Source organism: Bombus affinis, chromosome 8 (genome assembly GCF_024516045.1).
Source record: "Bombus affinis isolate iyBomAffi1 chromosome 8, iyBomAffi1.2, whole genome shotgun sequence".
Lineage (NCBI taxonomy): Eukaryota > Metazoa > Arthropoda > Insecta > Hymenoptera > Apidae > Bombus > Bombus affinis.
In genome coordinates, this window is record NC_066351.1 from 3963659 (window position 1) to 3982640 (window position 18982).

The following is an 18982-nucleotide window of genomic DNA, read 5'->3' on the forward strand; positions in this document are numbered from 1 at the left end:
GCAATCTTTACTTATTGTACAATGTAGAAATATGAATTTAAATTGCTTGGTAAATTCAATATCTTGCATACGTATCGTAAGTGTATCGCGTTAAAGTAAGCTTAGTTGTTAAGTTTTAAAAGTCGTTTAAAGCATATAAGCATATCTGAGAACTATATTTTATATTAGTTTTTATAATCATATTCACGTGCAAAGGTTTCTAAATGTTTATTATATACATCGATAACCTAACGATAAGTAATCAGCCAAGTGATTACAAATAGAAGCAAAAAATATATAATTTCATCGACAGCAATCTCTGCAATTTATTGCTTTGACACAAAAAGTCACGTAGACACGGTAGGACGACTGTATCCCGAAGAAATAAAAAATAAACTTGCCTTCAGTTTCATTAAATTGCAATTGGAGCATGTAAGTACTACGCAGAATGCAATATTCTTCATAATTTGTGTTCTAATTAGGACATTAAATATCGCAATTTTTCTCCACATATTTTGAATTTGCTCCGAGTAGGTATAATATAACTGCATAACTAACAAGTAGAAGAAACATTTTCGCAATAAATCACCGATGTTCGAGACTAATAGCATAGATTAGATGGATGACATTTATTCTTATAAATCTAATTTCCTGTAGCAATTCTGTCCTTGTTAAATACCACCCTATCTCTTAAAGCTTCGCGATATTAATGTGACTAACTAAGTTTGCCAGATACAGTCATGACAGAGTACTTTCTTGCATAGTGATACACGTGTTTACAACTCGACATTATACACGGTTATCTGTTTCAAAGTAACACGCGTGCTTGCTCCTGGCGCGCCTATCTAATATCGTTGTCCATAACGTCGACAGTGCAATTATGGTACAATTGTAGGTACTGTGTAATACGCGCATTTCGATACCAGCCATACTCCTATTAACTCTTCGCGATTCACTTTAACTCTTCTCCGCTAAATGCGTTACGAGTTAATCGAGGCGGATACTCCAATGAATCTAACTTTAAATTTAGGATAAGCGTTAAACATTGAATGGTTTCACGTCTAATGTAATTTGTTAAGATGTGGAACATTTGTTCAAAAACAGAAGAAAATGAAATCATATCACTTGCAGTATACTGAAATTCATTTACACTCCAAAGAACAAACACGAAACTAGATATACGCATTACGTTCAAAAAAATCATGGCAGTACATTCAGCTATATTTTTAATAAAATAAGTTAAAAGGAATAACGAACGCGTAAAAAATTTAAATCCGACAACTTACTAGTAAACACTCTTTCCGTAAATATCCAAACATCTCACTAGATGATTTAGCAAGTGAACAAATGTAACAGGGCCAAAACGCCTGGGACGTTCGCTGCGCCCATCACGATACAATAAATCACTCTGGAAAGAAATCTCTGTTTGGCGAAATCCGGGTTCGCCGAAGCAGCAGAAATAATGAATACGGCCATTGGTCAAAGAGATACCGAGCGAACAAAACTTTTGTTCGATGCCAACATTTTAGAGTACATTACATTCCGAAAGTGGAACATTAGTTTTCTATTTATCAAATTGTTGATCTCCTTAAGAGGGTACAATTACAATATTTACAACGTCCAACGCATTTAATGCACTTTAATCTCTCTATGTTTTATTACAATTTATTGTCATTATGCCAAATGAAATGTCATATAACACTTGAAAAAAAAGTGACAGAAATTCTTAGATATAATCTTGTGCAGAATAAATTCCCATGCGTAAAAGTAAGTGTTTTTTAACCTCAGTGGTTCTTCGTTTACTCGACCGAATTTGTCTCCCAATATTAAATTGTTAAGTCAATATAACGAGAAAATATATATCTATATATGAGAGATCTTTTGTCGAAAGTAAAAGAAAGTACAGATATAAGATTCCTTGTGTTGCTCACAAATAATGAAGTGACCAGTAAACATTCTTATAGGTATTGCAACGTAGGCTGTTTTTCTATTGTACATCTATCACAACATATCAAATTGATGCAATGAACAAGAAAAAAAGAAAATTTTGTTACCCTGTTTCTATGTATTTTCTTCTATGTTCCCACATAACGATATTTACAAATTTAATATACAGCAAGAAGCGAGGCCCGAGATAGGGGCAAGACTCGCGTAATAGACTCATTTACGCGTTTGCTATGAAAATAATCGATACGACAGAGAATTGAAGAAACGTCAGCAGGTGTACGTGGGTGCATATGTCAAATGTCGAAACGTGTTAGAACGTTTCGTCGCTAGGTTCGGCGGTGCATATCGCGACATGGCTGAACCGGACCGAATAGAGCCGAGCGCACGTGGACCCGTTCCAAAGTAAAGCCGGTTGGCATTCATCACGTTTGGATTATTCGCCTGGGATTTTCGTCTTTCGCCTCGTCTCCTCGCTAAATTTATGTGCCGGCGATCATTACGTACTCGTGCCCGTTTTATCGGCTAATTCTCCCGTCTCGCTTTCTACGCTCTATACCTATATTCGCGTTTGTCGTTATCCCCCGCAAGATCGTCGTTGTCGGCCTCTCGTAGGCGCCCAAGAGACCAGCTGCCACCAAAGTTCCGCAACTCCCTGCTTTGCTCTCGCAATTACGTGAACCGGCGCTAAAGCGTGCCAGTCTTGCTGGCTCATTAAATAATACTACTGATTACGCGGCAGCCTCTAACGATACGTTCGTGATTTATACCAATCTCGCGTACGCGTCTATGAATGATATCATAATTGGGTAGAAGTAAATATCGAATTGTTTAGAAAGCTCTAAAAAAAATGTTTTTTTAATTTAATAGTAATGCATTTTAATACAAGATAATATATACTTCACACCTTTGACTTTTTTTACCTATTGGATAACTTCACAAATTTTTGTCTGAGAAACTATTGAGATTTTCTAACGATAAATTCTTTTATAAAATTTCTTATTATGAAACAAATTTTGTAGAGACTAAACTAAATGATGGTGGAATTATATTATATATTGAACAGATGAGATTGCACGTTCTGTTCATCGATATATCAAGTCTAGAACCGTTGAAAAGTGAAGTAATCGTTGAAAACTTTTATTTGTCGATATCATATTGATTTTTTAATCGAGGCATCTGTTTTCCAATTAGAGTACTTATTACAACAGGTATCTGTACAAGATCTAAAGAAATTCGTAATAAATATTCGTTTTCTACTGACTTTTCGAATAATCTACTACACAGTGCGATAAAACTTCATAGTATAACTTGTATAGAGTGACTCACATTATTTTTTATTTTCCTACAAACAACGAAGATATTTTGAATTCTAATCTTACATTTTTCTTTGTATGTTTTATTTTGAATAAAATACGAAATAGGACGAAATATACGAGAGAAAAGTTAACTTTAATGGCCATTTTTGTAGACACGACAATAGTTATACTACGACAGGTTCTATTTTCTAATATCGCAAAGACACTCATTTAGACCGTATAACATACGAGGTAGATTTGCGCTTTGATTTGTGTTTCTTCTGCTTTCTCTGCTTTGCATCCAACCACAAGGCATGCAATAACTTCTCGATCGTAATGCATTTTATAGTGGAAACCGCAAATACATAGCGTGATCTGTACAAATAAAAATCAGAATATTTGCTTCATCTACTTTTTGTCGATTCACGTTGCACACTGATTACATTTTGTTAGTGGTACAATTCATTCATTTGTTTAATCATAATACAAATTTTACAAAATACATATTATAAATTTTGCGAACACGAGTATCATATTAAAATATTAAATTAAAAAATCAATCCTGAAATGAATCGCGTTTTTGGTCGATATATGGGTCGATATATATATATATTAACAACGAAGAGACGAATAGGTAGATATTAGTGAGTGCAAAGAATTCGAAATTCTAATGAAAACTATATCTACAGAAAAACATGAATAAATTACACGATCTATAACGGTTGGTCCGTTGACGAGGATCATTCTTCCGCGTATGAAATAGATTCCGATCGATAGACGTCGAAAAATAGATCATTACGAACAATATCGGGTGATTGGCAAGCAACCTTGGAACAGGAAGCCAGGGGCTGTGGTGTCATAAAACGTCTTCGGTTACCATCGACCACAGAGCTCTGTTTATTCGTCTGATATCTGGTATCTGATATTAGTTAACTCGGCATCACTCGGCCAGATAAATAAATGTTAACGTCATGCAACCGTGGCACAGGTAACACGATCGTGCGGGAGTACGGGAGCAAAAGGAACAATGTCTTTCACGGAAACGTCGGATACCTATGTCTGCATTGCAAAGTATCACAATTCTTTCCACTTTCCCTTGTAATTTATATAAAATAGCATTTAAATGCTCAAAAGAGAGCAAAGAATGATTGGATTTTGAAAAATGTACGATGATTCATAGGTTCATTCATAGGTTCATTAGATTCATGATTCATTAACGTTACCTAAATTTTATTTAGTGAAACGTCCTATTGTAGACATCTGAAAAAAGTTTGTGTTGATATTTATTGATTATATTTATTACATAATTAATTAGCTAAAATTTCCTTAAAGTAATCTATACATATATGTATAAAGCAGCGAGTACTAGGATGCAGTTCTGTCTAAAACAAAATTCTTCACTCAAAAACAAAAGATGTAAATTTTCAGTCTATTCTGTATACGAAAATCTAGCGAGACATAAAGGTTATTTTAATATTATCAATGTTAAAATCTTTGTGGAAACATGGCTGTAGGATTAATATCGATTTACGACCGTTATATAATAGAAATTTAATATTTGATGTATGCATTTTCATTATTTTAGGTACATTATGGTGTGTGGTGCTTACCAAAGAACATAAAATACCAATCACAACTTTTAAATTGCAAGAACAGCTTTCAAGAAATGTGTAGAATAAGTAAATTTAAGCATGAATCCACAACACCAGCTACAGATCCAATTCCTCGTGAAAAATCGGCTACAGAAGCAAAGAAACAAATTCAAAAACAGGTAATCTAAAATTTGAATGTACTGATCTTATTATTTTGAGTAAATATTCTAGTTCTGTAAAGAATCATGTTTACAATGTTGAATTTCTATCCACAAGACAATGTATAATTTCTTCTTTTTTTAATTAAATTTCATTTTTTTTAAAGGAAAGTTACAAATTAAATGAAAATGCTTTGGTTCATAAAATTCATCCAAATGATCGCCCACTACGTAACAACGTGCCAGAACGAGAAAAGTGTGCTGAACTGGATGATATATTGGCAAAGTGGAATGTTTATAAACCAAAGAAGTGATATTGCATGAGACATCTTATATGAATAATCGTCAATCCTTACGAGTTAAATTTTATATCCACATAATTTCTTAATTCAAAATTTGTACGAATGTAAAATGCATAAATAACGTAAATTATGTAAATTGTAACAATTATAAGTATTAGATATTACAATTTGTGTAGATCTCATAATCAGAAAAATATTTAAAAATTCCCAGCAAGTATAATACGTCAAGCTATGAGATCTATAGTACAATATATATTTAATTATAAAAATAAGATTTGTTTATATATTGTAAATAATATAAATATTATCTACTTAAATAATCTGGCTTATACGCTTCATTAGCTACATACGTAAGTGTAAAATGAACGTCTATCCAATCTACCCCGACACAAACTTTTGATGAACCGCAAACGGCTTTCGTCACGGTGCTTTGCAAGTTGGCAAACATTACAGAAGATTCAACCTCAAACATTGTCAAAGCAAACATCGTCACTTAGTGATACCTAAACTTTATGTTCATTAATCAAACTGATAACTTGCACAGTTTATTTGGCTATTTAGAAAAATCAAAATAATCGAAAATATATATATATAAACAGAGAATTTGAATTCATATATATATATATATATATACACATATATTATATTTTTATATTTATTAAGTATATTATTTTAATACTTAAAAATGCCTTCTTTTTCTCTTTAATTTTTAAGATATTCGTTCTAAATGTACCTTTCTAATTTTATGAATCCAATTTTATTTAAGTAAGTGTCTAAAATCGAATTTCTTATAACTACTATTATCTTGGCCGTCTAATAATAATATTAATATAATAATAATAATAATAATAATAATAATAATAATAATAATAATAATAATAATAATAATAATAATAATAATAATAATAATAATAATAATAATAATAATAATAATAATAATAATAATAATAATAATAATAATAATAATAATAATAATAATAATAATAATAATAATAATAATAATAATAATAATAATAATAATAATAATAATAATAATAATAATAATAATAATAATAATAATAATAATAATAATAATAATAATAATAATAATAATAATAATAATAATAATAATAATAATAATAATAATAATAATAATAATAATAATAATAATAATAATAATAATAATAATAATAATAATAATAATAATAATAATAATAATAATAATAATAATAATAATAATAATAATAATAATAATAATAATAATAATAATAATAATAATAATAATAATAATAATAATAATAATAATAATAATAATAATAATAATAATAATAATAATAATAATAATAATAATAATAATAATAATAATAATAATAATAATAATAATAATAATAATAATAATAATAATAATAATAATAATAATAATAATAATAATAATAATAATAATAATAATAATAATAATAATAATAATAATAATAATAATAATAATAATAATAATAATAATAATAATAATAATAATAATAATAATAATAATAATAATAATAATAATAATAATAATAATAATAATAATAATAATAATAATAATAATAATAATAATAATAATAATAATAATAATAATAATAATAATAATAATAATAATAATAATAATAATAATAATAATAATAATAATAATAATAATAATAATAATAATAATAATAATAATAATAATAATAATAATAATAATAATAATAATAATAATAATAATAATAATAATAATAATAATAATAATAATAATAATAATAATAATAATAATAATAATAATAATAATAATAATAATAATAATAATAATAATAATAATAATAATAATAATAATAATAATAATAATAATAATAATAATAATAATAATAATAATAATAATAATAATAATAATAATAATAATAATAATAATAATAATAATAATAATAATAATAATAATAATAATAATAATAATAATAATAATAATAATAATAATAATAATAATAATAATAATAATAATAATAATAATAATAATAATAATAATAATAATAATAATAATAATAATAATAATAATAATAATAATAATAATAATAATAATAATAATAATAATAATAATAATAATAATAATAATAATAATAATAATAATAATAATAATAATAATAATAATAATAATAATAATAATAATAATAATAATAATAATAATAATAATAATAATAATAATAATAATAATAATAATAATAATAATAATAATAATAATAATAATAATAATAATAATAATAATAATAATAATAATAATAATAATAATAATAATAATAATAATAATAATAATAATAATAATAATAATAATAATAATAATAATAATAATAATAATAATAATAATAATAATAATAATAATAATAATAATAATAATAATAATAATAATAATAATAATAATAATAATAATAATAATAATAATAATAATAATAATAATAATAATAATAATAATAATAATAATAATAATAATAATAATAATAATAATAATAATAATAATAATAATAATAATAATAATAATAATAATAATAATAATAATAATAATAATAATAATAATAATAATAATAATAATAATAATAATAATAATAATAATAATAATAATAATAATAATAATAATAATAATAATAATAATAATATTTAAGTTTCAGCAGAGAAAGAGAAAGAAAATTTTATGAATATTAATCAAAGTGAAAATTAGCAAGCTAATCATATTCCCACGCGAAGGTGACGGAATTTGGTGAGAAGGGAAGATAGAGGATTGCGTATATAAATAAACGTATAACTGCCAGAGATGAGAAGCCGCCGTCAGCCCAAAACAAAACATGAAAAGTAAAATACAGGGAGCCTTCTAGTCAGCATCCATGACTCTTGTAGGAAGGCTAGATCGCATGGTAGGATTTACTATATCTGTATCTGGGTCAAATATAGCGCCTTCGTAAAATACCTGAATTAATTGTTTGTCCGAATACCAGACAAAAGGGATCCTTCATTCTCAGAAACAGTTTGGTCAATGAACCCTTCACGAAAGCCGAACTTAACCTCAATTTGATCTTATTTCACTTTGTATTCACGATTACCTGAATTTATTGAAAAATATGTATGGAACTCAATAAATTTTACTGATAATCGATGTCATCAGAGATTGCTAATTACATAGCTTAAAAAATTTGCTAATTTAAAACTTGACATCTGGTTCAAACAATTATTTCAAAATAGGATTATTATAAATTTAATTTAAGTTGATTTCCTTCAAAAATCAATTTGACTTACATATAAATTCCACATGCAAGATTATAAGGATGCAATGAAATCAGTTTTTGGTATCACTTACCAATACCGTTGCATCGAAGAAACTGCCAAGCTTTCTTTATCCTGGTACGAAAGTAACTTCAAAGCTATAGAGGTGATAATGTAAACAGTCCTTGCCACCCATAATACAAGACTGAATTTAACTTTAGAGACGCAGATATAACTCACTTTGAATCATTAGTAAGTTTGCACGAATCTAGACAAAATACAAAAATTCGTAATTTATTATGATGCCTGACTTTAAAATGAAAAATAGCAACTTTAATTATTCCCACCATTTGTTTTTTATAATAATCACGACATATTCTATAGTGAATATAAATGTGGTATTAGCATTTTCAAATCAAATATGTCGCTATTAAAACGAAATCCATAATCAAATAAAATTAAAAATTATCATATCAAACGTTACTTCAGAAGAATTACACAGATCTTAGTGATATGAAATACGACACATAATTTACAGATATGGTGTGGTATTACAAATCTGGCGTCAAAATTCTAAAACCGTTAACAAATTGAACAAATTCTAATATCGGTATCTTGAATCATAAAATGGCGCCTAGCAATTGTTATGTATCAATGTGAATTTCGTAAAATATTAGTCAGATTAATATTTCTCTCTGTATCGTAATTTATAAATATATTAAAACAAATATATTGAAGTATATTTTAATAATAATAATAAAAAGAGTATAACTTTTATTACCAGAAAGATATTATTTAACTTTTCTTAATCTGTTGCATTTAATCTCGAATTGTAAAGAAAATAATGAGCTCGAATCGAAATGGATTAAATGTTCAAAGCTGAACACTATTTGGTGTAGTTTTTTACTAATTTCCGCTACTGTAATTACCTTTATGTGATATTTGGTACAATTTAACACCCTCTCGAAGTCAGAGTACGTACAGTCTGTTCCATACAGTGTCTCACAATATTTGAACTAATAACGAACATTTAGATCGATCATTATAGCGGCGGTTGCTAAGTAATAGTTTCAAATTTGTAAAATAGGAATATGACCTATCTCGGTTATAATTAATAATTTTTAAATATTTAATATTCAACAAACTCATTATTATTATCATATGCTCTCAACTCATTACTATTACTATTATGAAAAATAAGATATGTATTTTTAGTAAAAGGTTAATTTAGGTATCCTGCTTACACTCATTCGAGTGTCTCACAACAAGATGCTATATACTATACATACAAGTATATCAGAAATGACTTTGATCACCTAAACAGATTTTGCTAGAACAATTTTTTGTATTGTGTGTTTATAAGCTCACAAGTTTAATTATCTTTACATACTAAATAAAAACACTCACTAAAAATCTGTCGTTACGCAATTCGAATCACGAATGACACTTTGAAATATGGCCACTTGCCAAACTTCTATATTACGAAAACGATACAGATCGAATTGCGTTCTGATGGTTGTCCATATATTGTTGATTACTAAACGACAGGTGCATTTCATAAAACAGAAATGACAAATATTTATACATATTACAAGTTGGATAGCTTAATGACTATGTTATTCTTATCACTTTAGATATCCCTTTGATGAAAAAATTAGAACTTGGCTGATACGATAAATACATATTCGAATTTATTCATACTCACTTAGAATCTATTATATCATAATCATAACTTCAAATACTATTAGGTCATCCCATAAGTTCGTGCCGACTTTTGTATATACATTTCATATTTTAAAGAAAAACAAGAGAACTTTTATCGAGACGGAATAATGGCCCTACCAGAAAAATGGGAAGAAGTTGTACAACGAGAGGGGGATTACATTTTTTCATGAAACTGAAAGGTATGTAAACAATCTTAACATATATAACCGTTCGAAAAACGGCACGAACTTATGGGATGACCTAATATATTGTTAGAATAAAGAAATTCAATTACTTTTATGTCTAACTCGAATATTGCTACTGAATATAAGCTACTTCTTGAATCCAGTCGAAATACAGATCTACATCACTTGTAGCTCTAGCAGTAAGGAATCTTCTGTCGCAACGCTAATTGACAGATCGTGCAGAAAAATGCACAATAAATTCTACACTCTACGTTATGTAATTAGATCTACATAAGTATAAAATATCGAATTATTATTTTAATTTTTTTATAAGTTATTATGAATTATGCACTTATACAACTAACGGAATGTTGAATATTCATTTATTTGAGAAAACAAAAATAAAATATATTTCTAATACGAAAAGTATATTACATTATACCATATATATTGCATTGATATATCGATTGCGACATCTACCATTAATTGCAGTAGGAAAAAAGTGCGTAATCCGGAAAATTTGAATCCTTAACCTAACCAAAATTATTATGCTTGTAAAAAGAAACGCCGTCGTGTCAATATTTTAATAATTTTATCATTGTTATATATTGTTTATATGAAATAGAAATATGAATATTGAGAAGTCAAAGTAAAATAATGTAAAATTTTGCAATCTATTAAATAATAATTATTCTAATAGTTGTAATTAGAAATTCTTTCTGTTATTAATTTGTCACATTTTATTATTATTCATTCTATACAAAGGACAATAAAACGAATATAAAATGATGTGTTAGCAAATAATAAAACTAATTGCTCGTATTATTTCCTCAAGTCTTATTTTCTCCTTTCATGTAAGTAATATATTTCGTGTTACTTCAAACTGCACAAAGTTTTAATAGACAATCGTATAATCGCAAATTCCGCAAAATAGAACTTCCATCTAAAGTATAATCAAATAATCGAGGTTCTACCAAATTACAAAGCCCTTAATGCTCCGTCCGTGATTTATGATGAACGTGGGTGTGTATAAAGGAACGAGCACGTGCAAACTCGATGCTTGTGCTTAACGGTAACGACGCGCCACGCGACGCGACCCGTACTGATCCGGTCTTTTGGAGCCATGAAAGCTCATGTTTGTGCCTGTTTGACAAGCGGTCAGGCCACTTTGTCACGTGTACGACGTGTTCACGTTAAATAATGCCGACCCAGGGTTACGCGCCCGATCTCATTGATATTCCATTTATAAGAAGCGCGAGTAAATACCATCAATACTTGCGAGTAGGCGCCGTGCATTGGTCACTATCTACTTTCTATTCTTTTATAAATTCAGTCCATTACTTTGTTATAACCTATTTTTATACCTTGATAGCGGAGTGGAATCAATTATTCCTATTGCGGACATTGATAATACTTTCAGTGTATGTATTTTCTGTTTGAACATATCATAACAATTATGGAAAGACGATTTCGACTATAAAGTATCAACAAATTTTAATTCCGAACAAGGATATTACCCGATATAATAACACGTCGTAAACTAACAAACTAAAATGATTATCGCAGGAATCCTTTTCTCCAGTTATGCTTTTAGAAGAACTAGTTATTTTAAGTGACAACCGATGCTTCCTATATAGATAAGGTATCTGTGTTTTTTATATGCAATTTCGTAACATCATAAAATATGAATTTCCATTCTTACAATTTTCCTAAACCAACAGTATATAACTATATTATTTTATAACAATGTTCTGTGTTAAAATATATTTTATTATAAGAAAGAAACATATATTAAATCAGCTGATGTGTAACGTTGAAAATTACGATCGATGAATATTTTTTTACGGTCTGAAGGTAATATCCTAAATGCCACTCGATAGTACCAGTGTTTTTCTTTCTGGAGATATTTCGGTCAAATGCAGTTCCTTTTTAAACTCTGAAGAGATACTCCACGAAGCGAATATGACACCCACCAAATTTACGTCCGTGAACTCTCGTGAACTTCTGAACTCGTTGTCTTATCTTTTCTTTGCGGACAATGACGAAGGAATGGCATCCATCGTTGTGCATGTCATTGCTCACCGGTTGTGTCTTGAGTTTACGGGACTTTAGGACACACTCCTGTCTCTTTTTGCATTGCAAATTACTCAAACTGAAATTTAAACGCCCTCGCAATTGAATTAAAATCCAGACACAGAATGGTGAGGTGGTTTTTCCTTTATGGGTTGAATTTCGCTTATTTTTTTATATAAACGATTGTCATTAATGTTATTATTCTATCATTTTATATACTTACCTTAGTTTTGTCAAAGAATATCTTATAAATTTGAAACAAGAAAAAAAAATATACAACTATTAGCAGAGCGTGGTTTCGATCCACGGACCTCTGGGTTATGGGCCCAGCACGCTTCCACTGCGCCACTCTGCTGTTGGATACTGAGTTCTATAAATACATATAATTCGTTATAAAAATATAGAAATAAAAAAATGTAAGTAAATTTTAAAAATAAATACCATAATGTAAAACATGTAAATTTATTCATATATAATGTGTACAATTTATTTGAAAATATAAGTTTTATGTAAGTTTGAATTACACAGAATACTATTTTACATAATTATTAATACACACAAATTTTTCAACGAAGATAGGCAATGCGTCATCGTTATAAAAGTTATAATTGCAAATGTCGTCTCAGATGTTTCATTTGTAGCTTTTGCTTTTTCGCGTTATTATATCATGAAGTTTAGACTAGTTTAAATTTAGTTACTTCGTTCGAAGAATGTTTACGTGATTGGAAACAACTTTGTTAAGATGCTACCTGTATATACCCTGAGGGAAGTAATCTAAGCGGTGCAACATAGATTAACCACCTGGGCTGAAGTATGGAGATGCAACGGATGCAAATAAGTATCTTAGTCGATCCAGGTGTGCTCCCCTTTTAAGATCAGCAATCTTAAACTAGCCTCCACCTATATATGTAGTATCAACCGAGCCACGTGCTTCAACTGAAGCTTACCTTATTGCTAGTCCACACTAATACTCCGGTTCTTTCGACATGCAATTAATTCTGTATTGACATTGTGCATTCAGTTTTTTGTAATTACAGATAACAGGTTTGAAGAAGCTATAGATTAGTTATTGTAATTATTGTTAATTTAAAATATTTATTTAAATTAACATGTCACGAGATTACAAACTTTAATTATCCGAATTAATCATGATACATGCTGCGAATATACAATTGATTTTTTCGAATAATCGAATAATGTTGTTTTCTTACGAGAAGTCATTTATTTTGTACTATTTGACGAATTAAACAAGAACAACAATTTTTTAATGAAAATCTGAGAACTGCTTTTAGTTTGCAATCCATTGAGCAAAATTAATATTCCGATAATCCATTGTCCTGTCAATAAGTGTTCCGATAATGCTACTGATAATTTTACAAAAATATACTCAAAATATATTCTGAAAACAATTTATACCGTATAGAATACAATAAAATTTAACGAATAACTAAATTATCACCGAGTCCTTCATAAATTCTAAACTAACAAACACCTATCCGCAGCATATTATCACCTTTGAATATTCCATTTTTTCAGAACTGCAAACGATAGTGTTCTCAATATCCTCGCATATAACTAACGAGAAAGAAAACACTATCTAATTTCTCTGGCTTTGCATAAGTCTGAAGCTTACGCGTTGAGATAACTGTAGGTTCTGGCGAGCAGTAGCAGGCTTTCTATCGGTCGCGATAGGATCACGTTTTAATTTAATGTAACCCTGTCCAACCATAGCCTGTTATAATCGCGTTCCCAGTACACGGCTGCATCTCGCATGGATATGGACACAGTAAGCCTCCATAGAGTCTTGGACAAGTACATAAAGCGTAACAAAGTAAGACGCGGGTGCGTGGCGAGTCGGTGACTCCCCCGATGCAGTTCCTGGTGACATCTGACTAAGCGTTCTATTTCGACGCACCCTCGGAGGTCGTGTGAGTAATCCCCGGACCGCATATATCCGCGCAGGTGGAACTCGTTCGAGGATTCTACGAGTTTTGGATAGATGGCCGAAAAGTCATGTTCATGCGTGGCACACCCTATAATTATCGTCCCGATATTATTAACCACCTTCTGCCGTTCTCATTTTGGCGTTACCGTGCTATTAACTGGTACGCGAAGCGATCAGGAATTGGGCAAAATATTCATGTCAGCAATTGTGACTTAATTCAGGTGAGCATATTAATTGATAATAAAGTTTGTAGGGATGTGCGATGTTATTTATAATGTTTGATTGGGATAGTTGCAATCGATATTAATTTACTATTAAGGCCGTCGTTTGATATTGTGCATGGGAGGTGCGAACAGTGAACATTATAGCAATTACGCTGGGAATTTAGATGACACTCTCAAAGTTTGATTGTTCCACTGATCTCTTGAGATTTTCTCAGTCTGTCAAACATTTTGGTTACAAACTCGGTAACATCGAATAATTTATCAGTACTTAATTGATAATATCGGTTAAGTGGATTTTTGATAATCTTGTAGGCTTATCAACATGTCGACAAGTATACAAATAATGAAATTGAATTAGGAGAATTTAATAAGTTAAATAGAAACGTGTTTTAACAATTTTTGAGTAAAAATATATAACTTTGTCAATTTATTAAAAAATAGGTGAGCTAAGAATTATACAAAAAAAGCTGATCTGTTACAGATTTGTTTCGATAATTTCTGCAATTATACAACAATTATTCATCAAGGTTCTGAATTGTTTTCCTGATTGAGAGTTTCATGCATTAATCATTAATCATTCTATAGAACATCGATTTATACAAGGTCTAACCAGATACATGAATAGTTTCATATTTTGTGCAATTAATTTATCATTTCGTGAATCATGTAGGCGATGATTTTTCGTGATACGTCGTTAATATTATTCGCGAAGTGTTACGACTGGAGACGCCAGGTGTCTGCGCCGGAACTGAAGTCTAGTTTCCAACTGGAACAGAGGGAAACGTTAACAACATTATTTTCCCTCCCACAGAATTCCAGAATAAATGACAACATATTAACGTTCATGACTCATTCTATGTTAGATCTTATGCATTTGGTTACAACATAATTTCTATTCCACCGCACTCTCAAATTGTTCCACGAGAAATCTTTAAATTGCTCCCCTTTCACTTTTTCGTTTCGTTTTTCTATAACAAACATGAACTATATAGAGATATAAATCGTTTACATACATCGATAACAACTTTTTATAAACGTGTTAATTACAATAATATCATTTTTGGTAAAAGGCGAATACGTATTATACTTCATTCCTTTCTGCTTACACCACGTACGTTATTCATCTATTAATATTTAATTCCGTAACGACACTCTACCAATGTTTAATAAACATCTCTTAATAACGATATCCGTGATCTGACGGTGGAGATCGTTTAATCAAGATCGCGGCGTTATCCAAACAAGCATATCTGTACCCATTCCATTCCAGTCCATCTTCGTAATGCAAGCACAATGCTCGATTACTCAAATGCACACTCTGCGCGACCTTGCTCGCCATTATGCGCGCGTACGAACATTTGTATTATCCCGAAAAAAATCGGACCCTTGACTGGTCGGGTGTTATCTCGCTCCGTGGAGCATTAAATCAAAGTGCATACTCTTGTATGGGTGCAATGCAGAATACGAAGCTGCAGCTTGGGTGTGATTCGACGGTGCACTTAACAAGTCGCCCACGTGGCTCGCATCGATCCTGGCCACTCTTTGCATTCGTGTGCTCGGATGCTCTTCTCGTACGTCCGCCTGTATGTGTTTGCGTTTATGTGAGCGCGCGGGTACGCGAAATGGAGTGCATTTAGAAGAGCAGTACACTGCGTCACGTCACTCCTTTAATGCAAATTCGAGCCGTGGCTGTAACAGAAAAAGGAATCCACGCGTGATACCAAACGCGGACAAACGTCGATGCACGTAAATGGTCACCGCGGAAAATTCTGAAACGCACTCTACTATTCGCTGCACATTGAAGGATGTGTAGCAACCTCGCAAAAGGGATTCCCCTTTACGCGCACGCAGACCTTGCACGACGAAGAAAGTTCCTTGAAACAAATTAACATTCCGTTTCCACCAGTTTTTGCTGAATGCTTGATCATACTTTTAGGTGGAAGGAAAATGGTTCTCAGGTTCGATTGTTTCTCCCATGGAAAATACCATTCTGAGAAGATTCGTTGATTTAGACGAGTAGAATACCATTGCATACGTAGGATGCAATTACGATACCATTTTCAATCAGCTGCTTATTAATCGTCGTGGGTAAGATCGTACAATTTTGTACGTGTGCAATTTAGGTAATCGTAGGTACTCGGCATTACGGCATGGTAATGCATGCGGTTACATAATGTATTACGATATTATTTCTTACATTTTGGTGTTACGCGTGTGCACACCGTCACGTGTGCGAAACTTATTTGCAATTTGAGCATTTACATATACGAGAATATAGATTAAATCGATTTCATTTAAGCTCCTGTAAAGGTTATTACAGTGTAACACATTACTTTTCGTTAGCCTACTTTATCGTGCTTTAGTTTGATAAAAAAGAAAATGTATTTCAATTTTTTCGCACACCATACTGGTACTCATCGTTAATTTCTCAAATATGCGCGAGTATTAACGATTCAAGCAGGTTACGCAGCGCACTTGGTTTTTTGGATCGCGTTACTCTGAAAGGGTGTAAAAAGTAGCGGCTCGATTAAAACGGTAGGTGGAACGGTCAACCTGTCAAGCGTGTATGTTTTTCCTTGCTTTTCGTGGAAATTACTCGGCGTAAGGCGTAAGAACTGTTTGCATGGCAGGAATTCGCGCTATAGTATCAATTAGCAAAACTAAAGTGTTAAGGGCTTCGAATGGTTAAAACAGTAAAAATATTATATGTATATCGATAACTTAATTCTATGTATTGTAACAGTTTTCCTTCCATCTGCTACAGTAACAGAATATGACATAATCACTAAAAATATAATTACTCATTTAATTTTATAACCTTCACCTGAAACGTTCATTGAACCAAAAAGTGCCACACATACTGTAACGATAATGACATCATAAGTTTTCCAACGAAAGTGTTTCTTAACGACTTAATAACACAATGCTGATAGGAATTCGAGTATAAAATATTGCATCACAGAAATTAGAACAGACGATCGGCATGGACGTTCACGCACTGTTATTCAACGTCGATTCTTGGAAGCGTGACGAATTGTTACATCATAAGATTCTCACCGAAAGGGAGTAACTGTCGGAGGGGGCCGGTAAGAAACTGCGAATATGCAAATTTCGTGACACTTAACGAGATGCAGGAATGTGTTCGCCGGATCGCTTTCATCGACAATGCGACGGGAATCGAGAATAAGCGAAGCTCGTCGTGTTATGAGATCACTTTCGTTGGACTTTCTTCACGGTCGAGACAATTTTTTGCTGTTTATCCGCAAGGCGTACGTTTGTACGAGGCACGTATTCGAATCGGTCGGGTCTAAACGTGAGACGATATTCTTTTCTCGATAGAAAGTCTGAATCCAAAATCACGGCAGGATGAATTACGATGCCACGTGCGTAAAACTTGTCGACCGAGCGACGAGAATCGAGGGGACGATTGCCATTTATCGAACTGCCGGTTCGTTAGTCCCTTTTCTGAGATCAGAATGCACGAGAGGAAACGCGTGATTCGTTTAGAATGACAAATGAATTCGGTATCGAACGATGCGCAAATGCGTAGCACGGCTTTCAGCGAGCGACGTGATTTTAAACGCGCCGCCGTTTTCTTGTTTCCGTTAACATCAGCCAGATTGGGAAACGGGAAATTAATTCGCGCCTTCGGCAATTATAAAGGACCGTTCGATTACTGTCCTCGCCGCTGTCGTGCCTTTTTTCTTTTTTTTACAACGATTGCAAAATTACACCTTTCTTTCAAGATAACGGTTCCATGACCGGGCCTGTGTGTATGTTGCTTCTATTAAACTTAATGAGTATCTAGCCATAAATAGTGACTTAACGCTAACGTGATTACGCTTGCGTTCTTAATAAGAGGAATTCTATTGACGAAGAAGGCGAGTACGATGGAAACGGTCTCTTTGCGATTCCTGTCTTGCAGGCTAATCAAGCCATGCGTGTGTACGTGTTGAAATAATAAAGATGTTGAATCAGAACGGTGAATGTGATGAAATTGTAGGACGCGAATAAAGATCGAGAAAGTGAACAAATTTAGCCGGGAGACCGCAAAGTTCGTTCAAAAATTTCTCCTCGTGGAATCCAGCAGGGAAAGTATAAAATATAGTTATAAGCATAACAGAATATAACGAAGAAAAGAAACGAGCAGATTCGTGTTCTGGTGACTTTTATTTTTTCACAAAAAAAGATTTAAGAATACCTTGCATCGATTTTGTATCGTTAATAATTATATTCCCTGCGGCAAGTCATAAAAATCGCTAGACACTTGAAATAGGATCGTGTTTAAATTCGCGAAAGTCGTACTGCGACGAACCTTGTTCCTTCGCGCAGTGATTCTTG

At 30.8% G+C, this 18982-nt stretch overlaps 1 non-coding gene across 1 annotated transcript; it reads right to left on the minus strand.

The window, feature by feature from the left end:
• Positions 1-12755: 12755 nt before the first annotated feature.
• Positions 12756-12827, minus strand: Trnam-cau (transfer RNA methionine (anticodon CAU)). Its single transcript has one exon. It is a non-coding gene; the product is annotated as a tRNA-Met (tRNA).
• Positions 12828-18982: the final 6155 nt, after the last annotated feature.